At 38.0% G+C, this 18,782-nt stretch overlaps 1 long non-coding RNA gene across 1 annotated transcript in view; it reads right to left on the bottom strand.

Annotated features, from left to right (window-relative positions):
* Nucleotides 1-18,782, bottom strand: part of LOC140622819 (uncharacterized) — a 42,081-nt gene that overhangs the window by 11,401 nt on the left and 11,898 nt on the right. Inside the window, exons 4-5 of the long non-coding RNA XR_012022481.1 lie at nt 6,602-6,669; nt 5,837-6,041 (exon numbers count right to left, since the gene is read on the bottom strand). This is a non-coding gene — a long non-coding RNA (uncharacterized lncRNA). The remainder of the gene's footprint in view (nt 1-5,836; nt 6,042-6,601; nt 6,670-18,782) is intronic.

The raw sequence follows: 18,782 nt of genomic DNA, 5'->3' as shown, positions 1-18,782 counted from the left end.
ACAGCCCCAGTGGCGGGGCCAGCTCTGGAAACCTGGAGTCAGCCCCCGCAGGAACTCTTGAGCTCTCGGTCTACAGGGCCTGGAGGCTCCGGGGCGGGGCCGCTGATCTGCTCAGCTGGGGCAGGAGCGTCCTCGCTGTCCTCGGCCCTCCCGGCCTCTGCCTGTCCCGGGGGAGGCTGGATCCTGGGCTGTGTCCCGCCGCCCTGTGCTCCGGAGCCTGCGCTGTTGGATTCGCGCTCCCGGGCCACGCAGCCCCCTCCGCGGAGCCGCCCCCGAGCCCCCTCGAGCTGCTCCTGGAACCGCGCAGCCCCCTCCGCACGGAGCCTCTTCCTCTGCCCAAGCCCCTCCAAGCTGCTCCCGGGGCCGCGCAGCCCCCTCCGCGGAGCCGCCGCCCGAGCCCCTCCGAGTTGCTCCGGGTCCCGCCGGTCCCGCCGTGCGCGCTGCAGCCCTTAGGGAGCTCGGCGCAGTTGCTCTGTTACTGTCTCAGGGAACCCGAGGGCATCCCCGCCCTCCCGGGTCCTGCTCCACCTCCCTGCGGGCCCCTTTCCGCCCGGGAAGGTCGGTGCAGCTCCTGCTCCTCCGGGACGGGGCTCTCCTGCCCTGGGGACACTCGCCCCGGCCTCAGCCCGGCTCCTCGCGGGGCCCCTCCCCCTTGGTGGCCTTTGTTTCTTTACTTCTTTTTCCCCGTCTTCCTACCTTGATAGAAGCGTGAACTCTTCTCACTGTTGCATACCAGGTGTTCTCTCTTTAATTCTCAGGCCGAATTCATAGATTTTCAGGATGATTGGAAGGTTTTCTAGGTAATTTGGTGGAGACAGGTGATTTGGAGACCCTACTCTTCCGCCGTCTTGCCTAAGGACCATTTGAATGGTAAATTGTTCTCCACCCTTTCATTTTCAGGCTGTAGGTGGCTTTAGGTCTAAAATGAGTCTCCTAGACAGAAAATAGATGGATTTTGCTTTTTTTAACCAGTCCAACGCTCTCTTTTGATGGATCATTTAGCCCATTCCTGTTCAGAATGACTATTGAAAGATATGAATTTAGTGTCATCGTAATACCTATTCAGTCCCTGTTTTTGTGGATTGTTTCTTGGGCTTCCTCTTTCTTTTACAGGGTCCCCCTTAATATTTTTTGTACAGCTGGTTCAATGGTCACATATTCTTTCAGTTTCTGCCTATGCTGGAAGCTCTTTATCTCTCCTTCTATTCTGAATGAAATCCTTGCTGGATAGAGTATTCTTGGCTGAATGTTCTAGAAGACCTGGCCAGAGAACCCAAACAATCAAGGAACCTGACTTAGAGCCTCGCTTGGACAGAAAACAAAGCCAGCAGTCCAACCCAAGTGTTTGCAGACTTTGATAGCAAGCCTCACCTGCCCAAGGATGTTACCAACTGACACATTTAGAACTCCAAACTAGGAGGATGGGTAAAGGACTGTCTCTGCCAAACTGAGTGTGTAAATTGTGGAAAAGGAGACTGCTTATTCGAATGTGCAGATTCCTATGTTGGGAATAAAGGATCACAAAGGAATCAGGTAAACATGACACCACCAAAGAAAACATAATAAAGCTCCAAAAACTGGTCCTGAATAAATAGAGAACTATAAACTGTCAAAATATTCAGCATAAACCTCTTAGGTTTAGTGAGCTACAAAAACACAGCTAACTGAAGGAAATTGGGAAAACAATACATGAGCACAATAAGAGCAATAAATAAACAAAAAAAATAAAACCCAGAAATCTTAGAGCTGAAAAATACAATTACTAAGCTGAAGAATTAGAGTTTCAACAACAGACTTAAGTATGCAGAAGAAAGAATCTGTGAACTAGAATATAGGTTGTTTGAAATGAGCTAGTCAGAACAAGAAAAAAAAAGAGTGATGAAAGCTGACAAGACTATGGGACACAATAAAAACAAAACAAAAATCCTCCTCATGAGAATTCCAGAAATAGAAAAGACAAAAGGTAGAAAGTAAATTTAAAACAATAATGGCTGAATTCTTGCCAAAACCAGAGAGAGAAATTAATATCCACATCTACAAGCCTTCAAAGACTCCAAACTTTCCAGACCAGAAGAGAAAATAGACTGACCTATTCAAAATACTGAGAGGAAAAAACTGTCAACCAAGAATTCTATGACTGAAAAAACTTTTCTTTCAGAAATAAAGAAGCAATAATGAGTTTCCTGAAAAAACTCAGGAACAAGTTTTTGCCGTTGGCCCAGGGCGCAATCCTGAAGTCCCGGGATCGAGTCCCACATCAGATTCCGGCATGGAGCCTGCTTCTCCCTCCTCCTGTGTCTCTGCCTCTCTCTCTCTGTCTATCATAAATAAATAAATAAATAAATATCAGTACAGTAATAATTGGGGTTTTTAATACTCCACTTTCAAAAATGGATAGATCATCAGACACAGAATCAATATGGAAATAATGGCTTTGAACAGCCCTCTATGTCTAATGAATCTAATAGATGTATACAGAACATCCAGAACACAGGAGAATACACATTCTCTCAAGTACATATCAAAAATTTTTCTAGAATAGACAATATGTTAGATCACAAAACAAGTCTTAACAAACTCAAGAGATTGAAATCATATCAAGTATCTTTTCTGATCACAATGCTATGAAACAAGAAACAACTAGAGGAAAACTGGAAAATTCACAAATATATGGAACCCTTTCCTTAACAACCAATGAATCAAAGACGATGTTAAAAAGGAAATAGTTTGACACAAACCAAAATAGAAACAAAATATACTAAAACTTATGGAATGCAGTCAATTTAACATAAGGAACTAGGAAAAAAGATTAGAACAAAGTTAACAAAATGGGAGAAATAAAGATTAAAGAAGAAATAAACTAAGAGTTCATTCTTTGGAAAAATAAAATTAAATCTTTAGTTAAATGAACCAAAGAAAAAGGACAGAGAACCCAAATCAACAAAACTATACGTGACATATGATGCATTACAACTGATAATACAGCTACAAACATCAAGGTGCATGTATCCCTTCGAATAAATATTTTTGTATTTGGGTAAATACCTACTAGTACAATTGTTGGTTCATAGGGTACTTCTATTTTTAACTTTTGGAGGAAACTCCATATTGTTCTTCAGAGTGGCTGCACCAGTTTGCATTCCCACCAACACTGTAGGAGGGTTCTCTTTTCCCCACATACTCACCAATACCTATGGTTTGTTTTGTTTTTTTATTTTAGCCATTCTGACAAATATGATATCTCATTGTGGTTTTGATTTGTATTTCACTGATGAGTGGATGTTGAGCATCTTTTCGCGTGTCTGTTGACTACGTGGATATCTGCTTTGGAAAAATGTCTATTCATGTCTTCTGCCCATTTTTAATTCATTTGGTTTTGGGGTGTTGTGCTTGGGTGATGAGTTCTTTATATACTTTGGATACTAACCCTTCATCAGTTATGTCATTTGCAAAACATCTTCTCCCATTCTGTAGGTTGCCTTTTAGTTTGTTGATTCTTCCCTTTGCTGTGCAGAAGCTTTTTATTTTGCTCAAGCCCCAAGTTTTATTTTTGCTTTTGTTTCCCTTGCTTCAGGAGACATTTCTAGTAAGAATCTGCAACAGCCAGCCAATATCACAAAGTTGCTGTCTATATTCTCTAGAATTTTGAGTTTCCTATCTCATCTTTAAGTCTTTAATCCATTCAGAACTTTTTTTGTGTATGATGTAGGAAAGTGGTTCAGGTTTATCTTTTTTCATGCTGCCATTCAGGTGTCCCAACACCATTTGTTAAAAAGACTGTCTTTCTCCCATTGGATATTCCTTCCTGCTTTGTCAAAACTTAATTGCCCATATAGTTGTAGGTACATTTCTGGGTTTCTTATTCTCTTCTAGTGACCTATATTTGTACTGGTACCATACTGTTTTGATCACTACAGCTTTGTAATATAACTTGAAGTCCAGAATTGTGATGCCTCCAGCTTTGCTTCCCTCCCACCCCCCACGTTGCTTTGGCTATTCAGGGTCTTTTTGTGGTTCCATACAAATTTTAGGATTGTTTGTTCTAGCTCTATGAAAAATGATGATGGTATTTTGATAGGTATGGCATTAAATGTGTAGATTGCTTTGATAGTATAGACATTTTAACAATATTTGTTCTTCCAATCCATGAGCATGGATGTCTTTCCATTTCTTTGTGTTGTCTTCAGTTTCTTTCATCAGTGTTTTATAGTCTTCAGAGTAGAAGTTTTTTTACATCTCTGGTTAGGTTTATTCCTAGGTATTTCATGGTTTTTGGTGCAATTATAAATGGGATTGATTCCTTATTTTCCCTTTCCACTACTACATTATTGGTGTACAGAAACTGCAAAAGTTATTTTTTAAGGCAGTGTGGTCCATTTGATAAAAATGTTTAAACTTCCCTTAAAGAAGTTTTTCTTCTCACTACTGGTAAATGTATCATAATGATGTAAAACCATGTGGAAATATTGTCTAAATTTTGGAGGTTCATGTATGGTAAAGAAATGAAAACAATACCTGCTGTGCATGAAAGGACATAAATAAAGGGTGGTTATCTGGGCAACCAGAGCTCTCCCTCCCTGAGAAACTTCACTGTTAAGAGCAGTAGAGGACCACTGATCAATCTAGTTTTGAAGAAGAAAAAAATTTCAAGTGCCAGGAAAGCTTATTACAATCAACCATGGTATAATGAGTACCCTATTAGCCAGAAGTCAATTCACCATGGTTAAATGTTGCTCAGTGCCTCCTGCAATTGCCTTTTAAGTCAAAGTGCATCCTGTTTTGAGATTGAGTAGGTCTGAATTTACTTATCTGTTTCTATTTTCTAACTGCTACCTTAATGTTCATTTGCATACAGAAATAACAAGCTTCCTCTTGTGTGTAATATCATTGACTTAATCTCTACACACAAAATGAATGCAGTATTTTGCAAAATGGCAAATATGTAACCTCTTTAGATCAGAAAGGTACAGTTTCAGTTGTGCTCAGCTATTTGCCACCCAAAACTCGTACTTTCAGGTGGTGACTTTAAGCAGCTGTTACTCAGAATCTAAAAGCATCTGAAAAATCTCCCTAAAATGAACATAATTCTACCAGTGAATTCTCACAATTTTTCCCCAGGTCTTACTATATATATATATATTTTTTTTTGCCAAGTCCCATTATCTTTCTTTCCTTCAAAAGCTGAAATCTTTAATGTCTACCTATTAATGGGTAGAAACTTTTAGAGAGTGAAGTACTATGTAGAGTATGGACTACCACTAGACCATTGTTGCCCTACCCCTAATCTCTATATTATTATCTACCTGCCTCCTTGTCCAGCCATAATCATAGTTCCCACTGGCTATTCAGTCTATTATCCTCACATGGGGCAGTACCCAGGAGTTCATGGCCTCTCCTCAGTTACACATACTGTCAGATAAGGTTCTTTAAAGCTTTCACCTCCTAAAACAGGTTCACAGATGCCCCCTCTGAAGAAGAGGAGATGGGCATTTATGTACTCACTCCTATCCTTCATTGGTATAAGTTATCCTTTGTGGATTTAACACTCACTTTTCATTTAGGCTGCTACTGTCTATGAGCTGAGTGATATTTCAAAGCTCCAAGGAAAGAAAAGCTGAGAAATGAGATAGTCACTTGAGTCAGAAGCCATAGTCACAGTTACAATTGCTATCGTTGATAGAAAAAGGGGATATTTCTCAGAGTTCCAATAGAATCAGCTGTTGATGTGCCCTCTTTTACTACTCAAACTAAACTAATACTGCTAAACTGTTGAAATCTCTACTGTGTCCAGGGTTTTGAGATTTACCTGAGGAACAAAGGATAAAGTCTCAGCTACCTGGATTGGCTTCTCCTTGCTACACTCCTGGTAGACACATGGGCCTTTCTTCAGCTCATCCAATCTAGTTGCCTCAGATTATCTATGCTAGTGAGTCTGTTGTCTCCACAAGCTGTACTGAAACACAAAGGGCTGCGTGAAGATTGACTTCCAGGATGGTAGAATGAGAACTTTGGTGAATTCTTCCACAAAAACCATGAAAAAACTGGCAAAGCAAGGAAAAACAGTCATTTCAGAACTCTAGTAATTAATTGAAATAAGCGGTTGAATTGAAAATCCTATCCCAGAGGAAATAGTGAACCTCACTAAAATGGTGAGTTTCTTCTTTAATTTTATCTTTTTAAATTTTTAACTTGGGGTTATTCTCATTCCCCTCTCTAACCATCTTGGTTGTGCAGTAGCTATAAAATCCAATAGCCTCAAAGTTAATGATCTCTTTTGCAGCTGCTTTAAATGTACCATCCCCAGAGCACAGCCAATAATTTGTCCCAACTTTAAGCATTCTGGATAATCTCTATTTCAAGTGTATTTTGTCGGTTTGATTTCATCTCGGGGGAATATCTCTAACCCTAGAACATTACCCAAACAATATAATCTGCTGGCAATATCACACCTGCCTAAGATTGTGATTTTAGTTGCAGAAAACAAGAGCTTAGTCAGGAATTTAAGAGGGAATTCTGGAAAATTAGAAAGCCACAGGAAGCCTATAAAAGCCTGATCTTATTCCTTAGGATCTGTATGGTTCATGGTAAAGAAGTTTCTCACCTTTCATCTTGAGATTGTGTTCAAGGAAGAAATAAAAGGTTGAAGACTGGCCTTATCACATAGATCCCCTGTAAAATGTTGGAAGACATACAGGTAAGGAACTTAAGATAATAATTTGACCAGTTATTAGCAGATGACTAAATTATACTGACTCAGGGGTGACTACTCAGAAGCCATATTTTAAAAAAATAGATTTTATTTATTTATTTGACAGAGAAAGGCAGAGAGCACAAACAGGGGGAGCAGCAGGCAGAGGAAGAGGGAGAAGCAGGCTCCTTGCTGAGCAGGGAGCCTGATGTGGGGCTCAATCCCAGGACCCTGGGATCATGACCTAAGCTGAAGGCAGACACTTAGCTGACTGGCCAACCCAGGTGCTCCTAGAAGCTAAATTTAAAAGTAGGAACTAAGTTCTGTTCAAGATAGCAATATACAAGGATCTTGAACTCCCCTCCACCCATGGACACACTAAATCTATAGCTACATTCAGAATAATTCTTTCCAAAAACTGGGTGAGTGACTTACATGTCAGGTGAACAAGAAAAACCCACATCAATACAGGTAGGAAAGGCTGAGACACAGTCTCACCATAAACCTTACTCCATGTGTGGCAACCTACAATTTGAAGGAAACTTTCAACTCCCAAATCCTTCCAGAGGAGTTAAGCATTTGAACTCCATATCTGGCATCCTAAAATTTAATATCTACAACTGAAATATGGGTTCCCAAAATATCTAGCTTTGAAAGCCTTTGAGGTTTGCCATGAGAAGAAGCCAATAGTAAACTGAGAAGCAGTTCTTAAAGAGCTCTCATAGATTCATCATGGCTAACCCACTATGGTACAGCACATAGGCAGCAGACTGAAATGCACCCAGTCTTTCCATGAAATAGGCCTATTTGCTTATCTTAAAATCTTCAGTCTGACAGGCAAGCTTCTAATTAAATGTACATATGAGGACAACGGCAATACTCTGCAGTGGAGGCTAGCAGGCACAGTCTTCATGCTCTCTGCCTTGCTTCAGATTAGTGGCATTTTTCAGAAAGGAGCTATGCACAAATCTTGTGCTGCCATTTTTGTGGCTGCCAACCAATGGATGCCCTTTGATTGCCTGGCTCAGATGGCCAGTGGAGTTTATGTTCAAGAGTTCCCGGGAACTGTAACAAACAGGTAAATAGTTAACTGGCTACACACCCAGGCACAGTACAGAGGCCGCAGACAGAAATATCATCTTTCTATGAAAGAGGTTTATTACCTTATTTTTTACACCTATAACCTAAGAATCAGGGTTCTAATTAAACACACATCTCAGGACTTACTGCAGTCCTCTAAGAGAATAGGGAGGCTAACAGGTGTCATCTTTGTGCTTATACTCTGTTCATCCCAGGTCATCAGTGTCTCCAAAAAGGAGCTTTTGCACACACTGGGCATACTGACTTTTGTGGTTATAAACCAGAGGACATATTCATTGGTAGCTTGGTTCTGGTGGCCAGTAGGGCTTATATTCATGGGTTAAACAAGATGTCAGCAAATAAACATTTCTTAACTGGTTATCTACCCCAAGCAAAATGTAGAAGGAGCAGAAAAAAATACCCATCTTCCACTCAAACACTGAAAGAAGTACATTGGTACACTTTAAAAGCTGCTGCCTGAGGGTCTGGCTTCAAATCAGTATGGATCTACGTACTTACTAATATCTTACCTTCTGGGGCACTGATAGTGCCTCCCAATTATGAATATACATAAGACCTAAAAACAGAGTTATTTGAACAATAACAAAGTTTTGGGTGACAATAATAATCTAGGACAAGGATAAATGAAGTTTCACCTCCTATACAAGGCCATTCCTTCGTGACTAGGAGGGATCAGTAGTTTACCTAATGTAGCAAAGCAGCAAATAAAGAAAGGAAAATGATAATATCTCTAAGAAGTCCTTAGTGAAATTTAAGTAAATGATTTATCTGATAAAAAGTTACATATTATAGTCCTAAAAATGTCACTGAGGTCAGGAAAACAATGCATGAACAAACAGAACTTCAACATGAGATAGAAAATATAAGAATATCAAAGAGAAATCAGAGTTGAAATCACAAATACAATAGAGGAAGTCACAGAAGATTAGATGAAGCAGAAAAAAGTATAAGTGAACTTGAAGACAAACCAATGGAACTGAGGGATAAAAAGGAATTAAAAAATGAAGTTATTTTCCCCTCCCTTTCCCTATGGTCCTCTGTTTTGTTTCTTAAATTCCTATGTGGAGTGAAACCATATGATAAGTGTCTTTTGATTAACTTATTTCACTTAGCAAGATACCCTCTAGTTCTATCCACATCACTGAAAATGTTAAGATTTCAATTTTTTGATGGCTGAGTAATATTCTACTGTATATAGATACCACATCTTCTTTATCCACTCATCTGTCAGTGTACATCTGGGCTCTTACCATAATTTGGCTATTGTGGACATCACTGCTATAAACATCGGGGTGCAAGTGACCCCTTGGATCACTTTGTATCTTTGGGGTAAATACCCAGGAGTGTAATTGCTGGGTCATAAGGTAGCTGTATTTTTAACTTTTTGAGGAACCTCCATACTGTTTTCCAGAGTGGTGTACCAGCTTGCATTCCCACCAGCAGGGTAAGAGAATTCCCTGTTCTCATCCTTATCAACATTTATTGCTTCCTGACTTAATTTTAGCCATTCTGACTCTAACATGTAGTGTACTATTAGTTTCAGAGGCAATTAATTAAATTTAAATAAAATATAAAAAAGAAAAAGAGTGAAGATAACTTAAAGGACTTATAGGATAACACAAAAGGGACCAGTACTTGCATTATTGGGGTTCTAGAAAGTGGAGAGAGAAGAAAAATGGCAGAAAGCTTACTTGAAAAAATAATGGCTAAAGAAAAAAAGAATCACCCTGATTCAGAGAGAAATCCAAAGAAATTCACACCAAACCACATTTTAATTGTCAAAAGTTAAAACCAAGATGAGAATCTTAAAAAACAGCAAAAGAAAGCAACCTGTTACATACAAGGAAAACACCTATAAAGTTATCAGATTTTTTGCAGAAACTTTGCAGTGAAGAAGCAAGTAGCATGACATATTCAAAGTACTGGAAGAAAAAAAACTGCCAACAAGAACAACGGAAAATTGTCCTTCAGAATTGAAGGAAATATAGCTTTTCAGACAAGCAAAATCTGAAGGAGTTCATCACCAATAGGCAGGATTTCTGATAAATAATAAAACTCTTTAATATTTTCCTATTACTAATGAGAACCCTTTTATTTGAGCTTAAAGTATAAATTTCACTGGTAGCTTTTGTGTGGCATAAAGTCAGGTAATCTAATGGGTGGGATCCAGTCAAACACAAATCTATGAAAGCTAAAGGCAAAAGTGATAAAAATACCTATAATGTGTTAATGGATACACAAGTTAAATAGTACATCAAAAAAACATGGGGTGGGGATAAAAATATAGAGCTTGATAATGCACTTGAACTTAAATAAGTTATTAATTTTAGAGGAAAAGAGAATCTCAAGCAGACTCCATGCTGAGCACAGAGCTCAACATCAGGCTCCATCTCACAACCCTGAGATCGTGATCTGAGCCAAAACCAAGAACTGGATGCTTAACTGACTGAGCCACCCAGGTGGCTAGGTTGTGGTGTTGTTTTTTAACATACAAGCTTCATGTAACCACGTGGCAAAACCTAGAGAAGATTTTAAAAAGATTAAGTGATCTAAGCATACCATACAGATAATCTTCAAATCACCATGATCATAGCAAGGGAAGAAAGACAAAGTAGGAAATGATTAACAAAATGGTAAATAAGTCTACTTATTAGTAATTTCTTTAACTATAGGGACTAAATTCTCCAATCAAAAGATCGAGTGGCTAAATGGATTTAAAAAAAAAAAAAAGAGGAAGATCAGTCTATGTGCTTCTGGAGCGGGGAAAAAAAAAAAACCTCAAAGTAGGAGCTTGGATGGCAGAGTAAGAGGACCCTGAGCTCTCCCTATCCCACCTTTACAACAGATATCATCCCCTTCCAAGTCGAGAAACTGGAGAGTGGCCTGAAAAATTCTCTGTACTAGAAGAAACTGTATCTATAGGGTTAGGAAGGTCAGAAAGGCAAAGGGAGGCTGCCTACAGGAGGGACAGAGCCATATACAGGGAGGGCTGAGAAACAGACCTCACATGGGAAGGATTAATCCCCATAATGTTTGACTTTAAAAACCAGAGAGGCTGAATTTTGTGTTTTTAAAACCAGTAGGACTTGAAGCCTAGAACTTTAGAAGTCAGCTGACTCAGTACTGGGTGAGCCAGGAGGGCAATAGCTGGGCTGCAGCAGACAGGCAACATAAAAAGGGCTGTTTACACAATATCAGGGGCAAGTGGGAGACAGAACTGTTCATACTGATTTCTGAGTGTTTTGGGGACTTCTCTAAAAACCTAGGGAGGGAAGGTGCCATTTTCTTCCCTGTCTCCCAGCATAAACAGAGCTACCTGTGGGAGGCAGGGCTACACAAACATTTGCTAACTAACCTCCTAGCCATGCCACGGGCCCATGAAGTCTTCTGCAGAATTGCCCACTCCGGGCCTACTAGCTTTGGCCCTGTGCTCAGGGTAAATTTTGTTAGCACCCTGCCCAGTTACCAGGTACACAGACAGCTGCTACCATTCACTGCATCCAAGCCATAGCCTTGTGCCCATCCACCACTGAGCCCAACCCTTGTGTGCGCTGCAGCCACCACATGCCATGTCCATTTGTGCAACCCCAACTGGACTCCCAAGTTCCCCAGCCTGAGTTCCCACTCAGAGCTATCCTGCCTGGGTCCCATTAACACCATAGAGAGCAAGCAACCCGCAACAGGCAGAGAGTCAGTACAGATGACTTCAATGAAAGGAAAAATAACTCAGACACAATAGGAATACTGTCCTATAGTACCAGGTTCTGGTGAACAGGGACTCTCCAGAACCTCTTTTTCGGGAAATCACTACTTTCTTAACACAAAGAAACAGAGAAACAAACAAAATGAGGAGACAGAGAAATTTATCCCAAATTGAAGAACAAGACAAGGCCACAGCCAGAGATCTAAGTGAAACAGATATAAGTAACACACCTGATGGAGAATTTAAAGCAATGATCATAAGGATACTCACTGGTCTTGAGAAAAGAGTAGAAGACATGAATGAGACCCTTATTGCAGATAAATGGCTCAATAAACAAAATGAGAAAACCCTTAACGGAATGAACAGTAGGATGGAAGAAGGAAAGGAATGATTTAGTTGACCTAGAAGACAGAGTAATGGAAAATAACCAAGCTTAACAAAAGAGACATAAAAGAATTCTGCAAAACAAGAAGAGACTTAAGTAACTCAGCGACTCAATCAAACATAGTAACATTTGTATTATAGGAGTCCCAGAGAAGAAGAGAGAGAAAAGGAAGCAGAAAATTTTACTGAAGACATAATAGCTGAAAACTAGAAATTAGAAAATACAGTGACAAAGAAAATGTTTTCAAAGCAGCAAGACAAAAGAAACCCATAAGTTACAAGGGAAATCCCATAAAGCTAGCCAGAGATTTTCTCAACAAAAATTTTGCAAGCCAGAAGGAAGTGGCAGGATATATTTTCAAAGTGCTGATTGGGAAAGATCTGCAGCCAAGAATACTCTATCCAGCAAGGCTATCACTGAGAATAGAAGTAGAGCTAAGAATTTCCTAGATAGGGATCCCTGGGTGGCGCAGCGGTTTAGTGCCTGCCTTTGGCCCAGGGCGTGATCCTGGAGACCCGGGATCGAATCCCACGTCGGGCTCCCGGTGCATGGAGCCTGCTTCTCCCTCTGCCTGTGTCTCTGCCTGTGTCTCTGCCTCTCTCTCTGCCTCTCTCTCTCTCTCTCACTATGTGCCTATCATAAATAAATAAAAAATTTAAAAAAAAAAAGAATTTCCTAGATAAAAACTAAAGGGGATTGTGACTAAACCAGTCCTGCAGGAAATATTAAGGGGAATATTTTCAATGGGCAGGAGGGACCACAAGTGAAATACAAAAGCATTAAAAATGAATACTTGTTTAAAAAAATCAGTCAAGGAACTCACACAAAAAGGATAAAATAACATACCTAAAACATAGGAGAAAAGAATGGCTTCAAATTTAAAGGACCATCAACTTAATATAGACTATTAAATGCAGAAGAGGTTATATACAAACCTCATGGTAACCATATATCAAAAATCACTAAAAATATGCAAAGAATAAAGAGAAGGAAATTCAAATAAACTACTAAAGAAAGGTCAGCAGAACATGAAAGACAATAAAGGATTAGGGAAAATCTTCAGAAAACAACCACAAACAAATAATAAAATGGTAATAAATACATACCTATCAATAATTACTTTGAATATAAATGGACTAAAATCTCCAATCAAAAGACATACGGTAATAGAATAAGTAAAGAAATCCTTCTATGTACTGCCTAAGAGAGACTCAGGCCTTATACTTATAGATTGAAAGTGAGGTGATGGAGAAACATCTATTACACAAATGGTTGTCAAAAGAAAGCTGGGGTAGCCATACTTATAATGTACAATCTAGATTTTAAAACAAAAGAGTAACAAGAGATGAAGGACATTAGATAATAATAAAAGGGACTATCCAACAAGAAGATATAACAATTGTTAAATGTTTATGCACACACATAGGTGCATGCAAACACATATAACAACATAATAACATAATAATAACATAAAAACATAAGGGAATAAACCAATGATAATATGATAGTAGTAGGGGAATTTAACACCCCATTCACATCAAGTGACAGATTATCTAAACAGAAAATCTGTAAGGAAACAGTGACTTTGAATAGCACAATGGACCAGATAGATTTAACAGAGATATTCAGAATATCCCATCCTAAAACAGCAGAATACACGTTCTTTTTAAGCGCCACATGGAATTTTCTCCAGAATAGGTTACATATTAGGCCACAAAACAGGCCCTTAACAAATTCAAGAAGATAGAAGTCATACCATTCATCTTTTCTGAACACAACAGTATGCAACTAGAAGTCAACCACAAGAAAAAATCTGGCAAGACCATGAATACATGAAGGCTAAAAAGCATGCTACTAAATAGTACATGGAAACAAAAATGAAAAAGCAATGGACCAAAATCTTTGGGATGCAGCAGACACAGTTCTAAGAGGGAAGTTTACAGCCATAGAAGCCCCCAAGATACAAAAAAGTCTCAAATAACCTGACCTTAAGCTTAAAGGAACCAGAAAAAGAACAATAAATGAAGCCTAAAGCCAGCAGGAGGAAGGAAATAATAAAGGTTAGAACAGGAAAAAAATGATATCAAGACTTTAAAAAATAGAATCAATCAATGAAATCAGGAGCTCTTTGAAAAAAAAATAAAATTGATAAACCTCTAGCCAGACTTATCAGAAAAAAAGAGAAAGTACATAAAATCACAAATGAGAGAGGAGATTATAACAACACAGAATTGCAAACAGTTATAAGAGACCATTATGAAAAACTATATGCCCACAAATTGGACAATCTAGAAGAAATGGATATATTCCTAGAAACATATAACCTACCAAAATTGAAACAAAGAAATATTAAATGTGAATAGCCTGATAAGCAGCAAAGAAATTGAATCAATAATCAAAAAACTTTAGATTTAGTCTTCTAAACAAACAAGTCTAGAACAAGAGGGCTTCACAGGGGAATTCTGCCAATCATTTAACGAATGGTTAATACTTATTCTTCCCAAGCTATTCCAAGACATAGAAAAAGAAGGCAAACTTCCAAATTCATTCTATGAGGTCAGCATTACCCTGATACCAAAACCAAATAAAGGTACTACTAAAAAAGAGAACCACAACCCATTATCCCTGATGAACTTAGAGACAAAAATCCTCAACAAAATGCTAGCAAAAGAAATCCAAAAATACATGAACAAAAAATCATTTTCCATGATCAAGTGGAGTTTACCCCTGGGCTACAAGGATGGTTCAATATCTGAAAATAAATCAACATGATACATCACTTCAATAAGAGAATGGATAAGAACCATATGATTATGTCAACAGACTCAGAAACAGCATTTGACAAAGTATAACATCTATTCATGATTAAATACCCTCAACAAATTAAGTTTAGAGGGAACATACCTCAATTTTTATTACATTAAATACATTTATTACATTACATACATTTTATATGAAAGACCCACAGAAAACATCATCCTAAATGGGGAAAAACTTAGTCCATTTCCTCTATGATTGGAACAAGACAAGGATGTCCACTCTCGCCACCTCCTAGCCACACCAATAAGAAAACAAAAAGAAATTAAAAGCATAGAAACTGGTAAGGAAGAAATAAAACTTCCAGTATTTGTAGATTACACGATACTATATAGAGAAAACCCAAAAGATTCCACCAAAGAAACTGCTAGAACTGATAAATTTAGCAAAGTTGCAGGATACAAAATCAATGTACCAAAATCTGTTGCATTTCTACACACCAATAATGAAGCATCAGAAGAAGAAATTAAGAATCCCATTTACAAATTCACCAAAAATAATAAGATATGTAGGAATAAACCTAATTAATGAGATGAAAGACCTATACTCTGAAAACTGTAAAATACTGAAAGAAAATGAAGAGGACACAAAGAAATGAAAAGACATTCTATGCTCATGGATCGGAAGAACAATTATTTTTAAAATGTCCATACTACCCAAAGCAATCTACAGAGTTAATGCAATACCTATCAAAATGCCAACATTTTTCACGGATCTAGAACAAGTAATACTAAAACTTATGTGGAACCACAAAAGCCCCATAATAGCTGAAGCAATCTTGAAAAAGAATAAAACTTCAGGTATCACAACCCTAGATCTCAGGATATACTACAAAGCTATCAAAACAGTAATACTGACACAAAAATATACACATATATTGATGGAACAGAATAAAGAATCAAGAAATAAACCCATGATTATATGGCCACTTAATCAACATAGGAAGCAAGAATACACAGTGGGAAGAAGATAGTCTCTTCAACAAATGGTGTTTGGAAAACAGGACAGCTACATGCCAAAGAATAAACCTGGATCACTTCTTATGCCATACACAAAAATAAACACAAAATGGATTAAAAACATAAATGTGAGACCTGAAACCATAAAATTCTTAAAAGAAACTAGAGACCGTAATCTCTTTATCATCAGCAGTAAAAACATTTTTTCTATATGTCCTGTGGCAAGGGAAACAAGCAAAATAAAATGATTGGACACACAACACAATAAAAAGTTTTTGCACAGCGAAGGGAACCATCAACAAGACAAAAAGACAACCTACTAAGTAGGAGAAGATATTTGTAAGTGATTTATCTGATAAGGGGTCAATATCCAAAATATATAAAGAACTTATTAAAATTGTACACACAGGGCAGCCTCGGTAGCTCAGCAGTTTAGCCCCACCTGCAGCCCTGGGCATGACCCTGGAGACCTGGGATCGAGTCCCAAATCAGGCTCCCTGCATGGAGCCTGCTTCTCTCTCTGCCTGTGTCTCTGCCTCTCTCTCTCGCTGTGTGTCTCATGAATAAATAAATTTTTAAAATCTTTTTAAAAATTGTACACACACACACACAGAACTTGTGCACATCAACACCCTCCCCCTTATCCAAATGAAAAATGGGCAGAGGGCCTGAATAGACCTTTTTCCAAAGATGGCATACAGATGGCCGACAGACACATGAAAAGATGCTCAACATCACTCATCATCAGGGAAATGAAAATCAAAACCAGAATGATTTTTCCCACTTTTTCTCTCTCCTTTGGGCGGGGGGATGGGGTGACTGGGTGACGGGCACTAAGGGGAGCATTTGATGGGATGAGCACTGGGTGTTATATGTTGGCAACTCGAACTCCAATAAAAAATATACAAAAAATAAGATGCTTAATATTGGGGAAAAAACACAATGAGATATCACCTAGTACCTATCAGAGTGGCTAAAATCAAAAACAAAGAAATAACAAATGAGGATGTGGGGGAAAAAGAAACCCTTGTAGATAGTTAGTGGGATAATAAACTGGTATACTCAACTATGAAAAATTGTATGGAGGTTTTTAAAAAAATGAAAAATAGAATCACCATACATCCAGTAATTCCACTTCTGAGTATTTACTCAAAGAAAATGAAACCATAATTGGAAAAGGTAATATGTGTGCCCCTATGTTTACTGCAGCATTGTTTACAATATTTACAATAGCCAAGATATGGAATCAATCCAAGTGTCATAAAAAGATGAATGGATAAAGATGTGGTATGTATATGTGTGTGTATATACATGTATATATACACATAACAATATTACACAGCCATAAAAAATGAAATCTTGTCATTTGCAACAACATGGATAAACTAGAGGATATAATGCTAAGTGAAATGTCACAGAAAAAAAAACCATATGATTTAACTCATGTAGAATTTAAGAAAGAAAAAAAGAGAAAAGAGAAAAATTTAAAAACAGGCTCTCTAATGTAGAGAACAAACTGGTTGTTGCCAGAGGAAATGTGAGTGTGGAGAAGGGAGAAATAGGTCAGGGGAATAAAGAGTCCACTCATGGTGATGAGCACTGAGTGATGTATAGAATCTTTGAATCATTATATTGTATACTTGAAACTAATGTAATACTGTACTTAATTATACTTGAATAGAAAGAGGTAAATTTCCAGAACAACAACAACAACTTTCCTAAAGAAAAGTTTAGACCCAGATGACTTCACTGGTGAATTTTACCAAATATTTAAAAACAAATTAATGTGAAACTCTGAAAAAAACAAATATAGCAAATTCATTGTATTAGTCCAGTATTACACTGATACTAAACCAGAATTAAAAATCACAAGAAAAGCAAACTACATACTGATACTCATGAATATAAACACAAAATCCTTAATAAAATGACTAGCACACTGAATGTAGAAATGTATAAAAGGAATTATACACCATGACCAAATGGGATATATCCCAGGAATGCAAGGTTCATTTAGCATATGAGAAATGGATAAATTGCAATCCATGGCATTTAATAGATTAAGGACAAAAGCTACATTAACATCTCAATAGATACAGAAAAAATTATTTAGCAAAATGCAATACCCTATCATGATTAAAAAAAACATTCAACATTCTTAGAAGGGCACTTGCTCAACCTGGAAAAGGGCATCTATGAAAAACTCACAGCTAATATCACACTTCGTAGTGAAATACTGAATGCTTTCTCCCTAAGATCAGGAACAAGCCAAGGAACTCTGCTGTTACTACTTTTATTCAACATCATAATGGAGGTTATAGCGAAGGCAAATTGGACAAGAAAACAAAAATCCTCCAGATTGGAAAGAAAAGATGTAAAACTATATTTGTAGATGACAGTATCTTGTATATAAAAAATCCTAAGGATTCCACTAATAAGTCCAGCACATTTCCAAAATACAAGATCAACATGACCATTAATTCCACTTTTTTTAATTTTTTTTTTATGAGAGAGAGAGGCAGAGACATAGGCAGAGGGAGAAGCAGGCTCCATGCACCAGGAACCCAACATGGGATTGGATCCAGGGGTCCAGGATCGCGCCCTGGGCCAAAGGCAGGCGCCAAACCGCTACGCCACCCAGGGATCCCTAATTCCACTCTTATGTATATATCCAAGAGAAATAAGAACATAAGTCCACAACACAAAAACTTGCACATTAATGGTTATAGCTTCATTCTTTATAATAACCCCAAAATGAAACAACCCAATATCCATCCAGTGAAGGATGGATAAATGTATTATATTCATGCATTGAAATATTACACAGCAATAAAAAATAAAATACTACCTGAAACCAATATAATGCTATATGTCAATTCTACATCAATAAAAAAAAAAGCTCAGTTTAAAGGGAAGTCTTAGAAAGGTGCAGTAAATTGCCCAAATAACTCGTGGTCTGTGGCAAAACCAGAACTCTCATCCAGGTAAACTCCCACACAGACTAAGCATCATGCACACTGCCCCTGTTTAGTTGGGTAGATCATTCTCTTTCATACTTAGAACTTACTTCCTTATGTGAATAGACTAGTACATGATAACATTAGACTATATATGGAGACTTACCATTCT

The sequence above is a fragment of the Canis lupus genome, chromosome 32, assembly GCF_048164855.1.
Source record: "Canis lupus baileyi chromosome 32, mCanLup2.hap1, whole genome shotgun sequence".
Classification (NCBI taxonomy): domain Eukaryota; kingdom Metazoa; phylum Chordata; class Mammalia; order Carnivora; family Canidae; genus Canis; species Canis lupus.
Note: the sequence above shows the minus strand (reverse complement) of the source record. Positions and strands in the feature narration are given on the sequence as shown.